Source organism: Myxine glutinosa, chromosome 13 (assembly GCF_964187855.1).
Source record: "Myxine glutinosa chromosome 13, kmMyxGlut1.1, whole genome shotgun sequence".
In the NCBI taxonomy this organism is placed as follows: Eukaryota; Metazoa; Chordata; class Myxini; order Myxiniformes; family Myxinidae; genus Myxine; species Myxine glutinosa.
Genome location: NC_136273.1, coordinates 65,300,916 through 65,323,815, shown reverse-complemented (window position 1 = coordinate 65,323,815; position 22,900 = coordinate 65,300,916). Strand labels below are relative to the sequence as shown.

The 22,900-nt window shown below is 42.6% G+C and overlaps 1 long non-coding RNA gene across 1 annotated transcript in view; it reads left to right on the top strand.

Moving 5' to 3' along the window:
• Positions 1 to 3,093: 3,093 nt before the first annotated feature.
• LOC137438470 (uncharacterized) overlaps positions 3,094 to 22,900 on the top strand; it is a 39,156-nt gene continuing 19,349 nt past the window's right edge. Inside the window, exon 1 of the long non-coding RNA XR_010986716.1 lies at positions 3,094 to 3,167. This is a non-coding gene — a long non-coding RNA (uncharacterized LOC137438470). The remainder of the gene's footprint in view (positions 3,168 to 22,900) is intronic.

Here is a 22,900-nt window from a genome sequence, read left to right as displayed (position 1 = left end):
CAGACCAACAGTTGAAGATGGTCAACAGATAGTTGGACAAGGGGGTAAAGGGAGGACAACAACATGTGAATGCACTACAGTGCAGACAGTATTTGCAGATAAAATGAGGACAGCGTCTCAGTAGGTTTAGTGAAGCTTAGAGGAAAAAATGCGAGAAAACATTAAATGATGGTGGACAGCTGACTTGTTAATCGAGAAAAAGAGTTAATCTGACTTTGGAAGATGGTTGTGTTTGTGAGGGAAGGGTATAAATAGATGGGAGTGTTAAGTTTACATTTGGGGAGGTTAACATGGTAAGGGTTTCTGGTAGAACAGCTGCAACATGGAGGAATAGGAGGGAGGTTGAGAAGTGAATGAGAGGAGGAGCAAGACCAGATTATAGCAGTTAAAGAAACCGACTACAAGACCACCAAACCCCATGCAGTGAGAAAGGAAGAAGAAAAAAACTCACTATTTACACATTGAAAACTGGAGAGTTCATAGAACACCTTACCTTGCACAACCTTGAGAAACATGGACATGGGTGGAGTCTACGAGTGGCAAATAAGATTAGTCGAGATTATGTAAAACGCTGTAATACTTTTCCAAGTCCTGCTAAATGGAAGGATTTTGAAAGTGCTAAAAGGCCATTTGGGTTCTACAGTGTTCAAGTAAATAATTCAATTGAAATAAAACAATAATTCTTAAGATTGTAGAAAAAAAAATATCGGAAATTTACCGCCGTTGATGCAGCAACGTTTACAGCATCTTATTTAACATGTTGCATTAGTAATTCGTGCCTGTTGTTTGTGTCCTTTAAGGCGTCCTTAAACACAGTAAGCTTCCTGTTTGGAATGATTTAAGTTCCTCGATCATAATTGACGTTTGTAGACAGACAGACAGACAGGAGTGAACCAATAGCTTAACCGAGCTTTTCACTTCACGTGCGCAGAGTAATAAGGCAGAAGCTTCCTTCCCACGCAACGCTCAAAATAAGTGTCCCACGATCTGGTACGGTGTGACATCCCCTGGATTTTATAAAATAACAATATCTCACTTCTCACTACTTTTCATAGGAGGTATCTCATGGTAGGTTGTGTTGTTGAGATGTGTTCGAAATCCCTGAAAATGCGTTACATCCCAGGTGAAATTCCCCACAGGGAGGGGGCTCGGGCATGATAGAACCCTCACCATCACCCCACAGGAACAACCAGATGGTATTCTGACAATACCTACCCTGCGCAGTCAACTTGGTGCGAGCCAACTCTTGTTTTTGAACGTTTTTCTTTTCTTTGATCCAATATGGCTGCCAGACTACGTGAGTGATTACATCATACATTTATATTCTCTAATATAATAGTTGCATAGATCACACTCAATAAATTTCAAAATGATCAAAGTGTTGACCTGTCAAATTATGACGTCATAATTACGAAACAAATGACTGCATCGTAAACAACACCTACTCCCCATGCGGAGTTCTTTACAATGAGCCACGTTTCAATTTTTTCCATGGAGCGGTTTTGGAGATATGGAGGTGAAACCTTTTTTCAGTTTTTCCAAAATGGCGTCTGTACCACGTAACAAATGACGTCATAATTATCATTGAAATATTATACATGAGGAGGTGCTCCTATGGTGAAAATTTCGTGTCAATTGCACCAAGAATTGCAGAGAAAAAAAATTCATACTGATCAAATCAAGCATTGTACTTGTCGAATTATGACGTCATCAATAAAGTACCAATGACATTATAATGAACATTTCTTATTCCCCATGGGGAGTTCTTTACGATGAGCCATGTTTCCATTTTTCCCATGGAGCGGTTTTAGAGATATGGAGGTGCAACATTTTTCGATTTTTCCAAGATGGCGTTATTATAATTACAATATTCTACAGAAGGAGGCACACTTGTACAAAATTAGTGTCCATCAGACTAACAGTTGCAGAGGAAAAAAGAATTTCATACTGATCAGATCAAGCATTGTACTTGTCGAATTATGACGTCATAATGAAGGCAACGATGAAACCATCATCAACATATCTTATTCCCCATGGAGATTACTTGAAAATGAGCCTTGTTTAAACTTTTTCCATTGAGTGGTTTCGGAGATAAAGAGGTGCAACGTTTTTCCAAGATGGCGTCTGTACCACGTGACATATGACGTCATAATAATAAACAAATAAATTCTACACGTGGAGGCGCTCATATGGTAAAATTTCGTGTCAATCGGGCCAACAGTTGCCGAGAAAAGGAATTTAAAAATGCAGACACGTACATACGCACGCCGTACTTACGCACGCCACGCATCCGCAACCAAATGCTTAACCCTGCTCTTCGCTTCGCGAGCGCAGGGTAAATATTTACACCATGTTGCATAGAGGTATTACATAGGTATCGACATCAAACGGTTTCTAAGCCTAACATGCGAGCGCACGCGAACACACACATGCACACACGCAGACACACACACATACACACACACACACACACACACACACACACACACACACACACACACACACACACACACACACACACACACACGCACGCACGCACACACACACACACACACATACACACAAACACACACACACAAACACACACACACACACACACACACACACACACACACACACACACACACACACACACACACACACACCATACTACATAATATCCACCCTACAAACACCTAAATTCCGTATTTAGCATTAACTTACTCTGGCATGACCTCGTCATCCTTTCCTAACGAATTTCTTATGTACATTTAAACTGTGAGCAGCCAGTTTTTTTTAAAGAGCATCCACCAGCTTTGACCTTATATTTGTCAGAGAAACAGTTACATATTTAGTATCCACAGCCTAAATACAGATTGTTGAGCCTGATTTACCTTCTTGCCTGAGAGATGGTATGCTCCGACATGCAGCGCCCCCTGCTGCCCTTTTATTTTAATACTAAGTCGAGGCTCGTGTAAGAGCTAACACACACACCACCAAGATTTTAATGGTAAGTTGAGGCTGAACCCAGAATAGCCAACTGAAGCTTTAATTATTAATCAAAACCTTTGTCCACCCACGTGACTATCGCACACTTCCTGGTTTGTGGTACCGTCCTCTCTATGCTGCTTACCTTTTCCCTCTGTGTCGTTCACAACAACTTAAACTACGTTGGAGCCTCTGCATCTGTGAGTACGCTGAGGACTCTCATTATCACGCATAAGTCATTATGAAATGTAAACGTCTGCGGTATGTATTATCAAGGGGGGTTAAAGGTTCCCAGACAATTCAAATTTTGACCAAACCATGAATTTAGTTCCGGTTTCCTTAGCCGTACAGCGTATTGTTTTTAATAAGAACCTTCAGAACGGCTCCCTATAAAGGGCCTCAGCAAAATCCCAAGCCGTGGGGCGCTTGGCAGTACCGCGGCTCGCATCAGGCCCGCTATCCATTAATCAAGGTTTCGCAGTCTGCCCGTCCAAGGCCCCGGCTCCACGTAGGCTTGCAAGGCCCCAACGGTGCGGATAGGTTACCCACACTCCTTTGGGGAAAGTGCCGCAGTTTGCTTTCCTTTCAGGTGATGGTTTTATGAGTGGAGAATTTGCTTCGTCACTGCGTTCACATTGGAATAGGCTCCGTTTGGCGATGGCGGCGAACTCGCCGTACCTCGATCCCCCCTTCGGCCGCACAGCCATTCTTTCTGTGCTTCCTTCGTGTCCCAAAACACAATGACTTGAACTCGCTAAGCATTCCCATTTCAGAAACAAACGGCCCGGTTCGGTGTGTTCTGTCCCTGAAGAACTAACTGGCAGGTTTTCACTTGGAATTAATGCAGAGGCCGAGGATAATTGATTGAATTTCCATTCAGAATTATCGCCCTGAAGAATATCGGTGCGACAAGACGCTCACACTCGTTGATTTCCCATGGCGTGTGGACCATTTGTGGATATCTGTTTATTCATTCCTGCCTCTTGAACGGATCGCAGGAGAACCCATGGTTATCGGACTGCCATACCTGAATGGCCGCCGCACTGGAGGCCTATGCTTTCTCTTCGTCCTTATTTCATTTATCGATCCCTTGCAGTGCAATGCATAAAATGACAATAAAAATGTACCTGACAAGGAGCCCGGTGAGAAGAAAAGGAGGTTTTAAGAGTGCGATTAACTGGAATAACATTGGGAGTGTGAAGGGTTTGACAATGTACACATTCCTTTTTCCCTGTGATTTGAATTCCAACGTTATCAATTTAATTTGGGCTGGTAGGATAGCCTCGGACCTTGAGGTATGCACGCTCGCCTCAAAGCTTTCTAGCCTGGATACGAATCCCGACCAAGGGGAGTTTTGAGGAGCACCCACAACCAATGTCCTATTTATGAAACCCAACGATAAACTCCCAACCTGGAGTTTCTTCATAGGCAGGTGGTTCATTAATGTGTGTATCGTCCCTGAGATAGACGTTCAACCAGGCATCCCGTCTGCCAGAATTAGTTGGTGGACTGAAAGACACCACGGTGTCCTTCGTGAAGGGTAGTTCAGCTACCGCCGGCACCCTGAACAAACTCCAGGTCACTCCTGCCCAAACTACTGCTGGGTGTCCTTCATGGAAAGTAGTTGAGCGGTAGGCCAGCACCCTGAACAAATTCCAGGTCTTTCCTGCCCAAACTACCACTGGGTGTCCTTCGTGAAGAGTAGTTGAGCTACCGCCGGCACCCTGAACAAATTCCAGGTCATTCCTGCCCAAACTACGACCGGGTGTCCTTCGTGAAGAGTAGTTGAGCTACCGCCAGCACCCTGAACAAATTCCAGGTCACTCCTGCCAAAACTACTGCTGGGTGTCCTTCGTGAAGAGTAGTTGAGCTACCGCCAGCACCCTGAACAAATTCCAGGTCATTCCTGCCCAAACTACTACCGGGTGTCCTTCGTGAAGAGTAGTTGAGCTACCGCCAGCACCCTGAACAAATTCCAGGTCATTCCTGCCCAAACTACTACCTGGTGTCCTTCGTGAAGAGTAGTTGAGCTACCGCCAGCACCTTGAACAAATTCCAGGTCATTCCTGCCCAAACTACTACCTGGTGTCCTTCGTGAAGAGTAGTTGAGCTACCGCCAGCACCCTGAACAAATTCCAGGTCATTCCTGCCCAAACTACTACCGGGTGTCCTTCGTGAAGAGTAGTTGAGCTACCGCCAGCACCTTGAACAAATTCCAGGTCATTCCTGCCCAAACTACTACCTGGTGTCCTTCGTGAAGAGTAGTTGAGCTACCGCCAGCACCTTGAACAAATTCCAGGTCATTCCTGCCCAAACTACTACCTGGTGTCCTTCGTGAAGAGTAGTTGAGCTACCGCCAGCACCCTGAACAAATTCCAGGTCATTCCTGCCCAAACTACTACCGGGTGTCCTTCGTGAAGAGTAGTCGAGCTACCGCGGCACCCTGAACAAATTCCAGGCCATTCCTACCCAAACAACTGCTGGGAGTGGGATGGCAACCCACCCGGCATGAGCCTGGCCTAGAAACTGCTTAAGCAGAACCAACGTACTGTAAAATAGTATGGTACGTCAGGTAGGAATTGTAATTTACAAATACCCCACAGAACTGTATACCAAATTATTTTCTTCTTCACGACTCACAAGCAAATACCTTTGAAAACCTCCGGTTACAGCAAGCATTATGCGCTGCTCTGGTATGAACTAAATGTAAAGGAAGACCTGAGTCACTTAGGATGGAAGATCACAAAAAGGCATAGAGTTGAAGACCGGTGGGTACACTAGGGACGAAAAGATAATACAACACATAATGTTGTACATAATGTACATAATGTTGCAGGGAGACAAAGGGAAGAGGGGCAGTGAGGATAGAAGAGCTCACAAGTGTGCATGAGGGCCCAAATGGTGATTGACTGGAAGAGATAAAATCAAAATACAACCCAATACAAAAAGTGTACATCTATCTATAATTCCAGTAATCTCTGTGTGTATGTTTGTATGTTTGTATGTTTGTATGTTTGTATGTATGTATGTATGTATGTATGTATGTTTGTCTGTGACCGCTGTTTCTCGACAACTACCGGTCCGATATACTTGAAACTTGCCAGGTATATTGCTGGGGACCCGAGGATGTGCCTTTTCAAGGTTTCATATTAATCGGAGAAGTAGTTACCGAGCTATGTCCAAAAAACGATTCAACCAATCAGAGAGCAGCGAGCTATCACGTGTGCCGAACGTGGCGAACAGACTCTGCCTCGGACGGCACATTTGAGAGCGTATTCATTTATTTCACGTTGGAAAACTATGTTGCCGTTAAACTATGTTTTAAAACTAATTAAAACTAATTTGCGATTCATCGTAACTGCGATTTGCGACCTTCCGGACAGTCAAATGAGGACGTCACTTCCGGACTTACGGATAGTCATAGTGACGCTGAACGTGGCGAGCAGACGCTGCCTCGGACGGCACATTTGAGAGCGTATTCATTTATTTGACGTTGCAATCTGTGTTGATTGTTGTAAGGTACGATCGATTGTAGTACATACATATTTATATTTTGTACATATTCATTACGGGCACGTCACAGGTACGGGTACGGTACGGGTACGGTACGGGTACGGTTCCGGGTACGGTACGGTTACGGGTACGCCACGTACGGGCACGTCCTAGTTGGTATAAATACAGGTAATAGGGATGTACATGACGTTTTGAATGCTTCGATCAGTACGGCAACTAAAAATATCGGGAACCATCTACTAATTACATATGCGATACATTGGGTTGGGCTTTACTTCCAGATTTGTGCTCAGCCTTTGCCACAATCCACAACAGCAATCTGACATTTGGCCAGTGCACCAGCACACAATGGCACACTCCTTTTGGAAATCCAGCCCGAAAAACTTGACCCGAAGATGAAAATGCTTGTTGAAGGAACAGCCTGTTTTTAGAGGCCCACTAAATTAAGATTACCAGTACATCATATGCAACCTGATTGACTTTGGCATTAGGAGATTACAGGTTGCAATACTAGAAGTCACATTGTACACAAATATATCAATTATGTGTGATACATATATTGTCGCGTCCCCGGGGTTAACACCACAAGAGGACAAATGACCGAAACGAGCTTTAACTCTGTGGCATATTTCAAACTTGGCGAGATTATCTTTTCACGCGCATGGGAAGGTTCGAAGTCTTACCTGATCGGACGGCCTACAATGGGTTAATCCAAACCCACAAACAAATAAACGAAACAAGACAACAAATTGAAAATCAACAACTAATGATTTAATGAAAATAATGCAAGCACAATAAAAATGTTGAGGTAAAAACTAATAGTAAGAGGCTAAGATGAGGGTCCCTTCATGCGGACTCAATTACAAACACAGGGAGAAATAAAAGAAAATAAAATGATTTGATAATCGGCCGGCACTCAGCTTTGCAGCCCCAAATGGCTGGTAGGGCTTGCTGGACTTCGAACCAGAATCACGCTCACAAACAAGAGCAGGAACACACAAAATGGCACGGTGTCATGCTCCTCCACGTCCCAACATGAGGTACTTCTCGCGATGCCGACTGCCACAAACCTCTCTTGTTCAGTCTATTTCCACAAGCGCACACGAGCCAAAGATGCCACACCACCTGCGACCAAGCCAGAACAATGAGAAAATGTGACCGCCTCCAATGAATGCCAGGACCAGAGGAAGACAGCAAAAGGCAATGCAGCCATCCTCGTTGAAAGCCGGCACAAAAAGAGAGAATGCGACCACCTCCAACGAACGCCAGGACCAGAAGAGAGAGAGCAAAAAGCAAAGCAGCCGTCCTTGTTGAAAGCCAGCACAAAAGAGAGCAAGATGGCGAGACAGCGTCTTTTTCCCTCCAGCTCTCGAATATTCGACCGCTGACGTCATGCTGTGACGTCAATATCAATCATTGGTATTGAGCGCCACTCAAGCGCTCAATACCACCGAGCGCTACCCAATCACAGAGCGCTACCCAATCATCGAGCGCTACTCAATCATCCAGTTGCACCTCTACCAATCATGAAGGCCAGGGCATGGCCTCATCATCACGAGTCGTTGGGGGGGGGGGGGGGGGGGGGAGCCTCGTCGTGGTTTGGGAATGTTTGGATGACGTAGCGGTTTCCTTGCCGATCGGCAAATGCTGTTTCTGTCGGCCCTGATGGCATTGTGAGTGCATGGGTCCCATTACATTACAGCGCTATTGTTGTTTTACTGAGCCCTCAATTTCCTGGCTGGCCGAATGTAATAAAACTGAAGGGAAGACCAGAGGAGGCAAATTACACACTGGGGAATTAATCTTTAAGCCCTCAAATTAATTAGCACAAAGCCACGCCCCTTATGGCGACATGCAAACCCTCTTACCCGGACAGACTGCCTACTTACCTACATCGAGATCGCTTCTGCGTGGCATACGGAGCATTCTAAACCTACACGATTCTAACTTTCCTAAGGTATTCCATGCCTACCCCCACAAACGTAATATATATATATATATATATATATATATATATATATATATATATATATATATATATATATATATATATATATACAGTGATACCCTGTTTTACACCATTTCGACCTACGTCAAATCCGACTTTACGCCACTCTTCTAGAGTAAATTTCAGTTCAGCGAACGTCATTATGTGTGACTTTACGTCACTCCTACATCATCATCTCCTTTATCTCGAAGGAGGAGAAGACCATGCCAGGCTACAATGTCGCGAAGGAGCGGCTAACGCTAATGCTTGGGGGTAATTGCACCGGCGACTTCAAGCTGAAGCCGCTCTTGGTGTATCTTGGTGTATCATGTGTGTGAGTATGAGGATGAGCTTTAGGCGCAAATGAGGAATTGAATGAGGATCTTTGGAATGAACTTGGTGAAATAAGGTGTTGGTCGAGAATGGTTGTGTGTGTGTGAATCTGGTTATCGTTGAACTTGGTGAAATGAGGCAATGGTCTGGGATGACCGGAGAAAGTGTATGAGTGGTGTATTGAGGACATGTGTAATGGTGTTGAGTGATTGACTTGCATGGGGTGCAAGTGGATAAATGGAGAGAATACTTGGTGTGTGCGAATAAATGGTGTGTGGAGTGAGTAGTGTGGATTGAGTGGTGTGGAGTGCATGGTGCGAAGGAGTGGATGGGGGAGGATGGACCCCTTCACGAATACTCGGGGAGGGTAGTTTAAAGTTAGGTAGAGGGAATAGGTAAATTGTTTGGAAATTGACATCTGTGGTGCAGGGAGTAGCAAGTTGTTGTTGATGCATATCCTTGTAAAGAACCGATCGACGTGTGCATGTGCACATGTGCATGGATTTGCAAATGCCCGCCTGGACGTCGTCGTTTCTGCGTATATCGCATCGTCCAAAAATAAAGAAGCAAGCAACTTCGGCCGCTCGAGGAAAGACAGGGCACGCCTACGACTCGGAGGCGAGCGTCGATCCACGGGGCAGCCGGGTTCACGGAACCCTGAGCTCGTTCTTTCGTCACAGACGACACGACACGACCACCGGTGAAACTGCTCGGGCAAGTTGGGTAAAGCACGCCGTGGTGAAGCGGGCCGCGGAGCCACTCGGCACACAAGCCAGCTCACGGTCGACACGTCCGTGCCGGTCACCCCATTCGAGGAGAAGACCAGACCGATAGAAAACAACGGAGGGACTCCCGACGGGGAGCGGCAAAGATTCACGGCGAAGCCGCAGCCTCCTCCAGTTATTTACTCTAGTTTTACGAATTACGGTGTTTGTCTTCATTTTAAGGCATTTTAAAGACATTACGCCTGGTTTACGTCAAAAACCGAGTTACGTCACGGCTTATGGAACCAATTAATGACGTAGGCCGGGGTATTACTATATATATATAATATATATATATATAATATATATATATAATTATATATATATATATATATATATATATATATATATATATATACATACATATACAGTATAAATATATATAAAACGAGAGAGTTCATAGAACACCTTACCCCACAACATCTTGAGAAAGAAAGACATGGGCAGGGTCTTCAACTAGCAAATTTGATAGGTCGTGACTATGTAAAATGCGTAGGAAGGTAAACATTGAATATATGCTCAGGATGATATTGTATGCGGATGATCTGGTTGTTGTGATGAACAGTGGGTGGCAGATGCATGAGGTACTGGGGGAGTGGAAGGAGGCATTTGAGAAACATGTTCTGAAGATGAGCTTGGAGATGGTGGAGGTGATGTGGGTCGGACAGCAGAGAAAATAAATGAATATCAGGTTAGAGGAGAAGAAGATGAGACAAGGAAATACGTTTGAGTATCTGGGGGGAACTAATGACTGGGGATGATAAGTCAGAGGCAGAGTTGCGCAGAAGGATTCAGATGGGTGCGAATGCATCCAGAAGGGCGGAGGGAGTAATGGCATACATAAATATTTCAAGGAGATTGAAAGGAAAGGTTCTGATGTCTTGTGTAACGCCGGCCTACCTTTACGGTCTGGAGACGGTGGCACTGACAGAGAGACAACACCAGAGACTGCAGGTTTGTGATGCCAACTGGATCAGGATTGTGGGAGTGAAGAGGGTGGATAGAAGGAGAATGGATGAACCGAGGGAAGAGATTTGTGTGTAGATGAGCTTGACAGGGAGATTGGTGAAATGCCTGGTGAGATGGGCTGGACATTTGGTGTAGATGGAGGAAGAGAGAATGGCAAAGAGAGTGGATAGGTCGAGGGAACAAAGTAGGAGAAAAAGAGGTAGACCGTGGTTGAGATGGGAGGATTGTGTTGAAGAAGAATATAAGTAAGGTGGGGGTGGTTGGAGAGTAGAGAGAGTTGGCTGAGGACAGAGGGGAGTGGAGGAGTATCGTGGTCAAGGCAGGGCAGGAGTTTGTACCATCGGACCTCACCCCTTATAAAGGGGAAAAGGAGAACAAGAACAGCCGTAATATTTTTCTAAGTATACTGCTAAATGGAAGGTAATTGAAAGTGCCAAGAAAGTGATGTGTGCTCTCCGGTGTTCAAGTATATAATTCAATTGAAATAAAATAAAGGTGCTAGAAATTTGTTTTCGGAAGTTTGACGCCGTTGATACAGCAGCTTTTACATCACCTTATTTAACACACTAGGGCATGCCCGTACGTGGGTGCCCGTTCCTTGCCAAAAAAAAAAAATAACGCTACCCGTACGCTCTACCCTGCCCGTACGCCCGTACGCCCGTAAACAAAAATAACAACGCTCTTCGCTTCCGCCCTTCGCTCTGACTGAATTGGGAGAAATAATGCGCATAAGAAATCGAGAAATTATTATTTTCTCCGGAAGAAATCGAATTACGAACCGTAATGGCGCACGCGCTCGGCTCGGCTCGCTCTCACATCGGCCACGCCTACGCAACAACGCGTTCTGTGATTGGCTGCCGGAAGTGCAGTCTTCACTGTCCGGAAGGTCGCAAATCGCAGTTACGATGAATCGCAAATTAGTTTTAATTAGTTTTAAAACATAGTTTAACGGCAACATAGTTTTCCAACGTGAAATAAATGAATACGCTCTCAAATGTGCCGTCCGAGGCAGAGTCTGTTCGCCACGTTCGGCACACGTGATAGCTCGCTGCTCTCTGATTGGTTGAATCGTTTTTTGGACATAGCTCGGTAACTACTTCTCCGATTAATATGAAACCTTGAAAAGGCACATCCTCGGGTCCCCAGCAATATACCTGGCAAGTTTCAAGTATATCGGACCCGTGGTTGTCGAGAAACAGCGGTCACAGACATACAGACATACAAACATACAAACATACAAACATACAAACATACAAACATACACACAGAGATTACTGGAATTATAGATAGATTACAATAGTTCTGCGTTCCTGGTGTTTGTGTCTTTTATAACGTCTTTAAAATAGTAAGTTTCCTGTTTTGAAAGGATTTTCAATTTTGTTTGATTGACAGACCAGATGGACAGACAGTATAAAAAAAAATTCTCATGCCTCTCTGTGCATTTGCTAAACTACATGTTCGTTTTCTGATTCATGTTCCGCTTCGTGTTTAAAATACAACATTCAATTTAAATAAAGGAGTTCATCGATCATAAACGGACGTTTGTGGATAGACAACAGAGGCGGAACCACACCCCCCTTCCTCCCTCCAGACAGACAGACAGAATTCAACAAATTGCTTAACCCCGCTTCTCGCTTCACGTGCACGGGGTACATACCACGTCCCACATTTACATGAATACGATACATTGAAACAATAATGGAATCCATTTCATCCGATCCGCGTATTCAGACTCCAGGGAGTGGTAGGAGCAAGTTTAAGGGTTTCCCTTCTGATTGAACAGGGTAAGTTTAAGGGTTTCCCTTCTGATTGAACAGGGTTCACACGTGGGGATTAAATTGTATAAACCGTGCAAATTCATTGCATGTTAAGAGATTGATTGAACCCAGCATGGCATTGTGGGATATTTAAGCTTAAATTGCTTACACATGCAAAGTTACATTTATTGTATTAACTCGAGGACACACAGTTAAGTTGATTTATGGTGACACAACTTGACTCCTAAAAGTGTTCATGTTGCTTTATGATTTCAAAGAAATTGGTTTAGAAGCGAATTATAGAAGCAAAGTACACGTTTTGTATTTTAAACTGTTTGAGCGAAAATAAATTGACAAATGTACAATAAATCAAGTGAAACAGTTAAAATAAAATCATATTGTTACGTTTGTGGGGGTAGGAAATGAAATACCTTAGTCCAGGTAGAATTGTATAGATTAGCGTGCCCCATATGCCGTGTAGACATCTCGATGTAACCAAGTAGGCGCGGATGTCCGAGTAAGCATTCTATGTCTCCATGGTGAGGGGTGGAGCTATGCTAATTAGTTGGGGTGTAAGGGTAGATTCCCTGTGTGTAGTCGCCTCTGTTTTTTATGCATCAGCTGACGAAGTCGCCAGAGGCATTATGTTTTTAGGTTGTCCGTCCGTCCATCTGTCCATACTGGCTAAACCTTGTTTTTCTCAGCAACCAATGTCCGATTGAGACGAATCTTTCAGGGTAGAAGTGACACCCGTGCAGAATGTTTTTTATGATAATTGTGACGTCATAGGACACGTGGTATGGCAGCCATCTTGGATTAAAAGCAAATAAAAAAAAATTTCTTTATCGGAAACCGCAAATGGAAAAATTTGAAATTTGGCACATTGTCAAGTACTCCTAATGGGGAACAAAATCATGATAATGATGACATCATAGGTAAAGTGGTATACCAGCCAAAAATGTATTAATTGAATTCCTTATCCTAAAAATCTGAAATTGCATGCACATAATCTGTGACCAATTTGTATTGAAATATTAAATTTATGACATCATAGGTCACATGGTTTGGCAGCCATATTAGATTTAAGGAAATATTAAATAATTATTTCTCTGAAACCACTCACCCTATCGATGCGAAATTTTACAAATATCATCTAACAGCACTGTTGCATATAGTTTGAAAATGATGATGTCTTAGGGCACGTGGTTTGGCAGCCATATTGTATAGAAAAACGTACATTATCCAATCAAAACAAAACTTCACAAATGTGATCCCCTAACCATACATATGCAGAGTGTACAATTTTAAAGGTGATATTTCATGTGGTATGGCAGCCATATTAGCTTGAAAGCCGATATTTAAAAAAATCCCTTCTCTGAAACTGCTTCACCGATCGATGTGAAACCTGTCATGTCAGCTAAAAATGTGATACTTGAGAAGAGCTGAAGGGATTTAAATCAAACTTGTTTATTTTTAGGACAGTGAACGATGACATCTACCCGTTGTGGGACTATGCGAAGGAATATTGGCATCACAGTCACATTGTTCCAGTTTTCCCTTCGTTCCTTATGACAGTTACACCACCAGCCATGTGATCAGCGCCTACAATTTAATAAAGCGATCTCCGACCGGATCCGAACACTACCACTGACGCCACCGAGCTGAGTCATCTCAAGGGGCGTCAAGAAGGGCCCTGAGGCCCCGCCCTGAAAAAAATGGTCATGATTGGTCATTTGGTCATGGCCATGGCCAGAAGCGAAGGCACTCGATGATTGGAGCTTGGGTGATGTCAGGGAGAAAATTCCACTGCGAGGAGCAAAAAGGCGAAGTAACAGCCATCTTGCTCTCTTTCTGTCCCGGTCTGACCACATGAGGTCGCAGTTTGTGCTCTCGTTCGGGTGCTGGGCATTAGCGCGAGCAGTTCCACTTTTGCTCTACCTCTTCTGGTGTTCGTGGAAGGCAGACGCATTTTCTCTCTCCCCCATGCTGCCTTTGGTGCAAGCAGTCACGCCAGTTTCTCGCAGGTTACGAAAAATAAACGCACAGGACCTGTTTATTTGTTTGTGGTTCGGAAAACCCTCGTCACGTCTGTCCGTACAGGTAAGGATATCGCTGCCCTTCATGACCCCCCGCGCGTGTCACTACCGCTATAGTTGGGTATACAGTCACGTGAAACAGTAAGTACACCACATGTAAAGTTTTGACTTTTTCAACATATTTCAACATACAGCTATTTGATCTTCATTTCAACAATATTGACAGATAAAGGTGATAAAATATAATAAATATCATGAAACATTTACATTTTGTAGTCCATTGTATAATTTAAATAAACATAAATGCAAATTTCGCATGTGGAAAAAGTAAGTACACCCCTACATTTATCACCACTTCAAATACCTAAAATTAGAATCATGTGCACCAGCTCAGGTGCAAATGATTAGACCATCGTTAGAGAAGATCTTGGAGGAACCTGTCTTATTTAAACCTCAGACATTTAGTTTGGTTTGCTCTTTGTTGTTGAAGTGTGCAGCATCACCATGCCTAGATCAAATTACGTCACCAATGTGTCATGTCACCATGCGTCCAAACAATTTGAAATCAATCATTCGACTGTCCGGAAGATCATCTACAAGTGGAGAAGATTCCAAACAACTGCCAACTTGTTCAGGCTAGGCCACCCCAGCAAGTTCAGCCCGAGAACAGACCGCAAGATGTTGAAAGAAGTCTCCAAGAACCCCAGAATGTCATCACGGGACCTACAGGTAGCTCTTGCCACTGTTGATGTCAAAGTGCACGAGTCTACTATTAGAAAGAGGCTGCACAAATTTGATCTACATGGGAGGTGTGCCAGGAGGAAACCTTTGCTGTCAGGAAAGAACATCAGGGCAAGACTAAAGTTTGCCAATGAACACCGAGGCAAAGACCAGCACTTCTGGAACAATGTGCCCTGGACAGATGACTCAAAGGTAGAGCTATTTGGCCACAGTACCAGAAGACATGTTTGGCAAAAACCAAAGACAGCATTTGACCACAAGAACCTGATACCAACTGTAAAGCATGGTGGTGGAAATATTATGGTTTGGGGCAGCATTGCTGCATCAGGGCCTGTGCAGCTCACCATCATCGAATCCACTATGAATTCTTTATTGTACCAGAGGGTGCTTGAGAGATAATGTGAGGCCATCTGTCGGAAAGTTGAAGCTCAACCGAAGGTGGACCTTGCAACATGACAATGACCCTAAACATACCAGTAATTCCACCAAGGAATGGCTGATAAGAAAGAAATGGAGGGTTCTGGAATGGCCAAGTCAAAGCCCGGATCTAAATCCCATCGAGATGTTGTGGGGGGATTTGAAACGAGCTGTGCATACAAGAAACCCCTCAAACATCGCACAGCTGAAAGAATTCTGCATGGAGGAGTGGGCCAAAATTTCTCCCAGTCGATGTCAGAGACTGGCAGACAGTTATAAGAAACACCTGCTTGAGGTTGTTTCTGCCAAAGGGGGCAATACCACCTATTAGAGCCAAGGGTGTACTTACTTTTTCCACATGCGAAATTTGCATTTATGTTTATTTAAATTATACAATGGACTACAAAATGTAAATGTTTCATGATATTTGTTATATTATATCACCTTTATCTATCAATATTGTTGAAATGAAGATCAAATAGCTGTATGTTGAAATATGTTGAAAAAGTCAAAACTTTACATGGGGTGTACTTACTTTTTCACGTGACTACACCTCGGAGGTAAAGCTTGGTCGGCCATCCGTCACCCTGCGGTCTTCACTACAGGGTAGGCATGCGACAATGTTGTAAGTTCACTGACATTTAACATGACGCCACAGAGTGAATTTATTGTTTGTATTTTTACACCGCCACCACCACTGAAGGTGGATGAAGTAATTTTTCACCCCTCATTGTGTGTGTGTGTTTGAACACACACAGCTCTGAACTGGTCAATAAATTACAACAACTAATCAGACGTATGCTAGCACAGGGGGCTACAGTTGGTAGATTAAAACAAGTTTTCTTTAAAATCACAAAAAGGCACCAAATCAAATTCGTAAAATATAATACGAATATTAAAAATATTATTCATGAGATTTTTATGTAAGTACAGTACAATATAATAATTAAATATACTACAAATCAATGTTGCTAGGAATCAGTGGTTGCTAGGATACGGCAGCATGCAAAAAACCGTTATAGGTGACAGTTTGAACATTCGAAGTACAGTTTGATCGAGATGTAGGTGGTGTGGTCGTGCGAGTTCGTAGATTGATGTATTTAAGGTAATATGTACATGATTTAATGATATTATCATATTATCGAGTGTGTAAGGAAAGTTATAAAACCACCGTTTAGAGGCCATGGTTTTATAACTTTCCTTACACACTCGATAATATGTAAGGAAAGTTATAAATATAATTATGATAATACATTAAATCCTATTGCGAGTAAAGTTGGAATAAGTGATGTCGCATTGATGGGTTGACTGACTGCCTGGACGCAACTGAGGTTGTGGATCTACTGATTTATCATCAATTGATGTGGATCCATGATCGAGGTTGTGGATCCGCCGTTTGGAGAGGTCCTGGGCTGAAAGGATTGAAACCTCCAGGAAGAACGGTGCCCAGCTGATGATCCATGCAGTCGGGAAACTAGTCAATTGCTTACGGGTTAAGGTTCTTGCTTTAGGTGGAGAAACTATGTTTGAGGTTTACAATTTAAATAAAGTTGAATATGGGATGTTGTAAAATTAACATCATTTACAACAATCCTTTAAATTATTTAAGTTTAGGTACAACCGATACTGTACAATTAATTAAGTGTGTGTGTGTGTGTGTGTGTGTGTGTGTGTGTGTGTGTGTGTGTGTGTGTGTGTATATATGTATATATACACAAGCTTTGCACACCTGGATTTGGGGATTTTCTGCCATTCTTCTCTGCAGATCCTCTCATGCTCTGTCAGGTTGGATGGGGACCATCACTGGACAGCCATTTTCAGGTCTCTCCAGAGATGTTCGATTGGGTTCAAGTCAGGGCTCTGGCTGGCCCACTCAAGGACCTTCACAGAGTTGTCGCTAAGCCACTCCTGTGTTGTCTTGGCTGTGTGCTTAGGGTCATTGTCTTGTTCGAAGGTGAACCTTCGGCCCAGTCTGAGGACATTAAGGATATCTCTGCACTTTGCTTCGTTCATTGTTCCCTCAACCCTGACCAGTCCCCCAGTCCCTGCTGCTGAAAACACCCCACAGCATGATGCTGCCACCACCATGCTTCACTGTTGGGATGGTTTTGGGCAGGTGATGAGCGGTGCCTGGTTACCTCCAGACATGACGCTTAGAATTGAGGCCAAACAGTTCAATCTCGGTTTCATCAGACCACAGAATCTTGTTTCTCACAGTCTGAGAGTCCTTTAGGTGCTTTTTTGCAAACCCCAAGTAGGCCTTCATGTGTCTTTCACTGAGGAGAAGCTTCCGTATGGCCACTCTGCCATAAAGCCCAGATCGGTGGAGTGTTGCAGTGATGGTTGTCCTTCTGGAAGTTTCTCCCATCTCCACACAGGATCTCTGGAGCTCAGCCAGAGTGACCATCGGGTTCGTCGTCACCTCTATTACCAAGGCCCTTCTCCCCCGATTGCTCAGTTTGGCCGGGCGGCCAGCTCTAGGAAGAGTCCTGGTTGTTCCAAACTTCTTCCATTAAAGAATTATGGAGGCCACTGTGCTCTTGGGAACCTTCAATGCAGCAGAATTTTTTTGTCGGCTTCCCCATATCTGTGCCTCAACACAATCCTGTCTCTGAGCTTTGCAGGTAGTTCCTTCGACCGCATGGCTTGGTTTTTGCTCTGATATGCATTGTCAGCTGTGAGACCTTATATAGACAGGTGTGTGCCTTTCCAAATCATGTCCAATCAATTGAATTTACCACACGTGGACTCCAATCAAGGCGTAGAAACATCGCAAAGATGATCAAGAGAAATGGGAGACACCTGAGCTAAATTTCAAGTGTCATAGCAAAGGGTCTGAATACTTATGTCAATGTGATATTTCAGTTTTTTCTTTTTAATAAATTTGCAAAACTTTCTAAAATCCTGTTTTCTCTTTGTCATTATGGGGTATTGAGTGTAGATTGATGAGGGAAAAAATGAATTTAAACGATTTCAGCATAAGGCTGCAACATAACAAAATGTGAAAAAAGTGAAGGGGTCTGAATACTTTCTGAATGCACTGTATATGTATACAAGGCCACAATACGACCTGTCATGGAGTATTGTTGCCACATTTGGGCTGTTGCTCTGGTCTGTCACTTAGTATCTCTCCTTGACAGAATCCAGTGACTTACTGCCAATCTGGTGGGACAGAAGTTGGCATCATCCCTCGAACCTCTCTCTCAGTGTACCACTTTGTTGCTTCTTTGAGACTTTTCCATGGATATTTTCATGGCATTTGCTCTGAGGGGTCTCTCAGAAGTTGTTCCACCTGTGAATACTTTTTCACTCGACACATTAGGCCGCTTCTTGCCATACAGGCAATATATCTGACCTGAGGACGAACCCAATGAGGTACTCTTGCAGTTTCTTTACACCCGTACTGCCTTACTTTGGAATTATTTACCTGCTTTAAATTGGCCACCTTTTTGTATACTTTGCAATTTTAAATGTGCAATGGTTATGTTACGTATTATTGGTTATTGGTTTAACCCTCACCCAAATCCCTCCTCCTTCCAATTTTCCAGTTTTCCTTCAGAGTTTCCTTCTGTGTCCATCTTGTCTACCCCATGTATGCGTGTTTTGTGTCCTGTTTTTGTCTGTTACGTCATGATATGTTCAGTGTACTAGCTCTTCCACAAGCCTTGTCTATGGATACAATAAAAAAAAGAAAAAAAATTTGTAACGATACAAAATTTTTAACTAAACCACCCAGCATAACCAAATGACCCAGTATAACCAAACTGCCCACACAAGAGTACGCATGGAACTTTGGCGCAGGAGCAGGCCAACCAGCCCATCTGCACTAACCCCACTATCATCACCCATCCAAGATATTTACCATCCATACAAGCCTATATCCCCATACTCCTGTATCTCCAATACATCTTGGTACCTATCTAAATCCCATTTAATCTTATCCACCACCTCCGCTGCCACTACTTTTCCGGGACGACCATCCATGCATTAACCACTCTCCAACGGAAAGACCCTTGCCTTAAAACTGTTCTAATTCTCATCTCCTTTACCCTCAAGGTTTGGCCCCTTGTCCTAACGCAGTCCGCTCTGCTGAAAAACTGCACTGCAACTCTCTTTTATACATCCTTCATTATCTTCAACATCTCAATCAGATCTCCTCACAATCACCTCCTTTCTAATGAATAAAGTTCTGTCTCCTTCAACCGCTCCTCATGACTGAGTCTAGCTGGGTCCAGAATCAATCTCGTAGACCTGCACTGAATCCTTTCTGTTGTAGTTATGTCGATCCTTCCTGAGTTTTGGTGACCATACCTGTACACAGTATTCTTGAGGAGGCCTCACTAAATTCCTAGAGAGTGTTGAAACGACCTCTTTTGATTTATAATTTATCCCCCGACGAGTAAAACCTAAAACCCTGTTTGCTTTACCTATATGTACCTGGTATTGTGCTGCCTGCTTATCCTCCATATATATTACCACCCTAGATCCTTCTGCATAATACACTCCAAGATTGCCCCTTACGTCATGTAATCCTATTATCATTATTCTTACCCATCTCAATCACCTTATATTTATTTATGTACGGAGTTAAAATGCCCACCAGTCGGCCACCTTTGATCGCATCACAAAACAAAATGATGTGCAGATGTACAACACCGTCATGTATTGTCTTTTTGACAAGTTTGAACAAAAACGATCCATGCATGTTTGAGAAATGCTTGGGGACACGTTTATGTAACAAAATGGCTGCCAGTCGGCCATATTTGATCTGATCTCGGAAAAAATGATGTGCATATGTATCCCCGTCATTCATTTTATCTGTGTGCCAAGTTTGAACAAGATCGGTAAATGCATGTCCGAGAAATGGTTGAGGTCGGGCTCAATATCAGTTGTTTTTTTTACAACTAAAATGGCCGCCAGTCAGCCATCTTTTATCGCATCGTGAAACAAAATGATGTGCATATGTATACCGTAATGTATTGTCTTCGCGCCAAGTACGAACAAAATCGGTCCATACATTGCTGAGATATGGTTGCAGACAAACGGACGGACGGACGAGACCGAATCCATAAGCCCCCATTTCGGACTAAGTCCAACGGGGGCTAACAATGGTCCTCGTACTGGTCCCTGAGGTTCCCCTCGACGTACATCCTTCCAGCTAGACAATCTCCCACTCACAGCCACTCTTCACTTCCTATAACTAATCCAGTTTCCAATATAGTTACATACCTGACCAGCAACTCCACAAGAGCCCTCACCTTGACTAACAACCTCCTATGACCTCTGTGGTACCTTGTCATATATCTCTAGATGATGGTGATCGCATTGTACAATGACTAAAATAGTTTGAACGAGACATGAATGTTAAACAAAAAGTAGGCAATGGGATAGATTCCTTTTAACCAGGTTCGATTCATTTTAAGCAAATAAATAATAAGACGCAGCATGATGAGCCAACTGGCCTCAGTTTCTATTTTCCCCGAGAACAAAACAGACTTAAGTAGTAATTATAAGCTACACATACCGGCCAAATATGGACACTCTATTAATTTGTTTACATTACGATATGCACACAAGCGGATGGAACCTTAACATCCTACAAAGGAAGTGCCGGGTGTCTGGTTACATCACTGAGCCATTGTGGCCGGAGTACAGAGATAATGAATAATTGGTGAATGTTCAGGTGCAAGATCACTGTCGTAAACACCAATTCATTTGGAAACTATTCCGTACAAACAACAATTGAGATGCTTTGTAAAACGAAATTGGTGCCTCGCTCGGAATCATCTTTTGACTCAGATTTAATTTTGTTTCAATCTTCCCGCTGAATATGAAATCGAATAACTCCAAATCCTTATGATATTCGAATCATGATATCGGTACGTAGGTGTTTTGTTGGTCTTGAATTTTACAAATCGTATGTGATGCAGTGGGTTTAAAATCAGGCGAAAAGCTGGTGCTTTTTGCAGCTCCAGCAATGTTTGCACGTGATCAAAAGACATGAAATGGTCAAGGTGAGCAAGCACGAGAGGAGCCATTGTAAACAGACTCCCTCCGAGCAAGCAGTCCTGTACAATATACCAGAGAGAGTAATCTAATATATGAAGCTCTTTCTAACCACGGACTGATGAACTGACTGACTGTTTGATATGAATGTTTGGTACGTTCTGGGTGTCGGAGAAAGCTGAAATTTGGTGTGCCGACAGACATCGAAGCTGATCTCGGGATCTACCGGGAAAAATCAGAGAACCGCCGGAGAGCGTCTGTGAATGAAAATTTACTTTAAAAAACCGTTAACGCACATGTTTAAAAAAGCCCTCAATCAATATCTAGCATTTGAAAATTGCAATTTTTTTAACTGTAAACTGTGAAATAATCATGACAATAATGTCTATAAATAAAAAAAATAAAAAACGTCCATAAATCAAAATTTATGTGAAACAAAACGTAAATGTGTCCGTAAAGAAAACCCTCAATCAATATCTAGCATTTGAAAATTGTAATTTATTTAACAGTAAACCGTGAAATAAACGTGACAACAATGTCTATAAATAAAAAACATCCGAAAATGAAAATTTACATAAAAAACCGTAAACATGTCCTTAAGAAAACCCTCAATCATTATCTAGCATTTGAAAAATTGCAATTTATTTAACTGTAAACCGTGAAATAAACGTGACAATGTCTATAAAAAAGAAAAAGCATCTGTAAATGAAAATTTCCGTAAAAAAACCGTAAACGTGTCCGTAAAATAAAAAACCTCAATCAATATCTAGCATTTGAAAATTGTAATTTATTTAACAGTAAACCATGAAATAAACGTGACAATAATGTCTATAAATAAAAAAGCATCCGTAAATGAAAATTTACATAAAAAACCGTAAACGTGTCCTTAAAAAAACCCTCAATCATGATCTAGCATTTGAAAAATTGCAATTTATTTAACTGTAAACCGTGAAATAAACGTGATAATGTCTATAAAAAAGAAAAAGCGTCCGGAAATGAAAATTTACATAGAAAAACCGTAAACGTGTCCGTAAAAAACCCTCAATCAATACCTAGCATTTGAAAATTGTAATTAATTTCACTGTAAACTGTGAAATAAACATGACAATAATGTCTATATAAAAAAGAAAATTTACGTTAAAAAAACCATAAACGTGTCCGTAAAATAAAAAACCTCAATCAATATCTAGCATTTGAAAATTGTAATTTATAATGACTGTAAACTGTGAAATAAAAATCTCAATGAAAATTTATGTAAAAAGCGTAAACACGTCCATAAAATCAATCAATAAATCTGAATTGATATCTAGCATGAGGTTGATGATGTTTTCTACTGCTCACTTTCCCTGCTTTCCACTGCTCACTCACTTTCCACTGCTCACTTTTCCACTGCTTTCCACTGCTCACCTG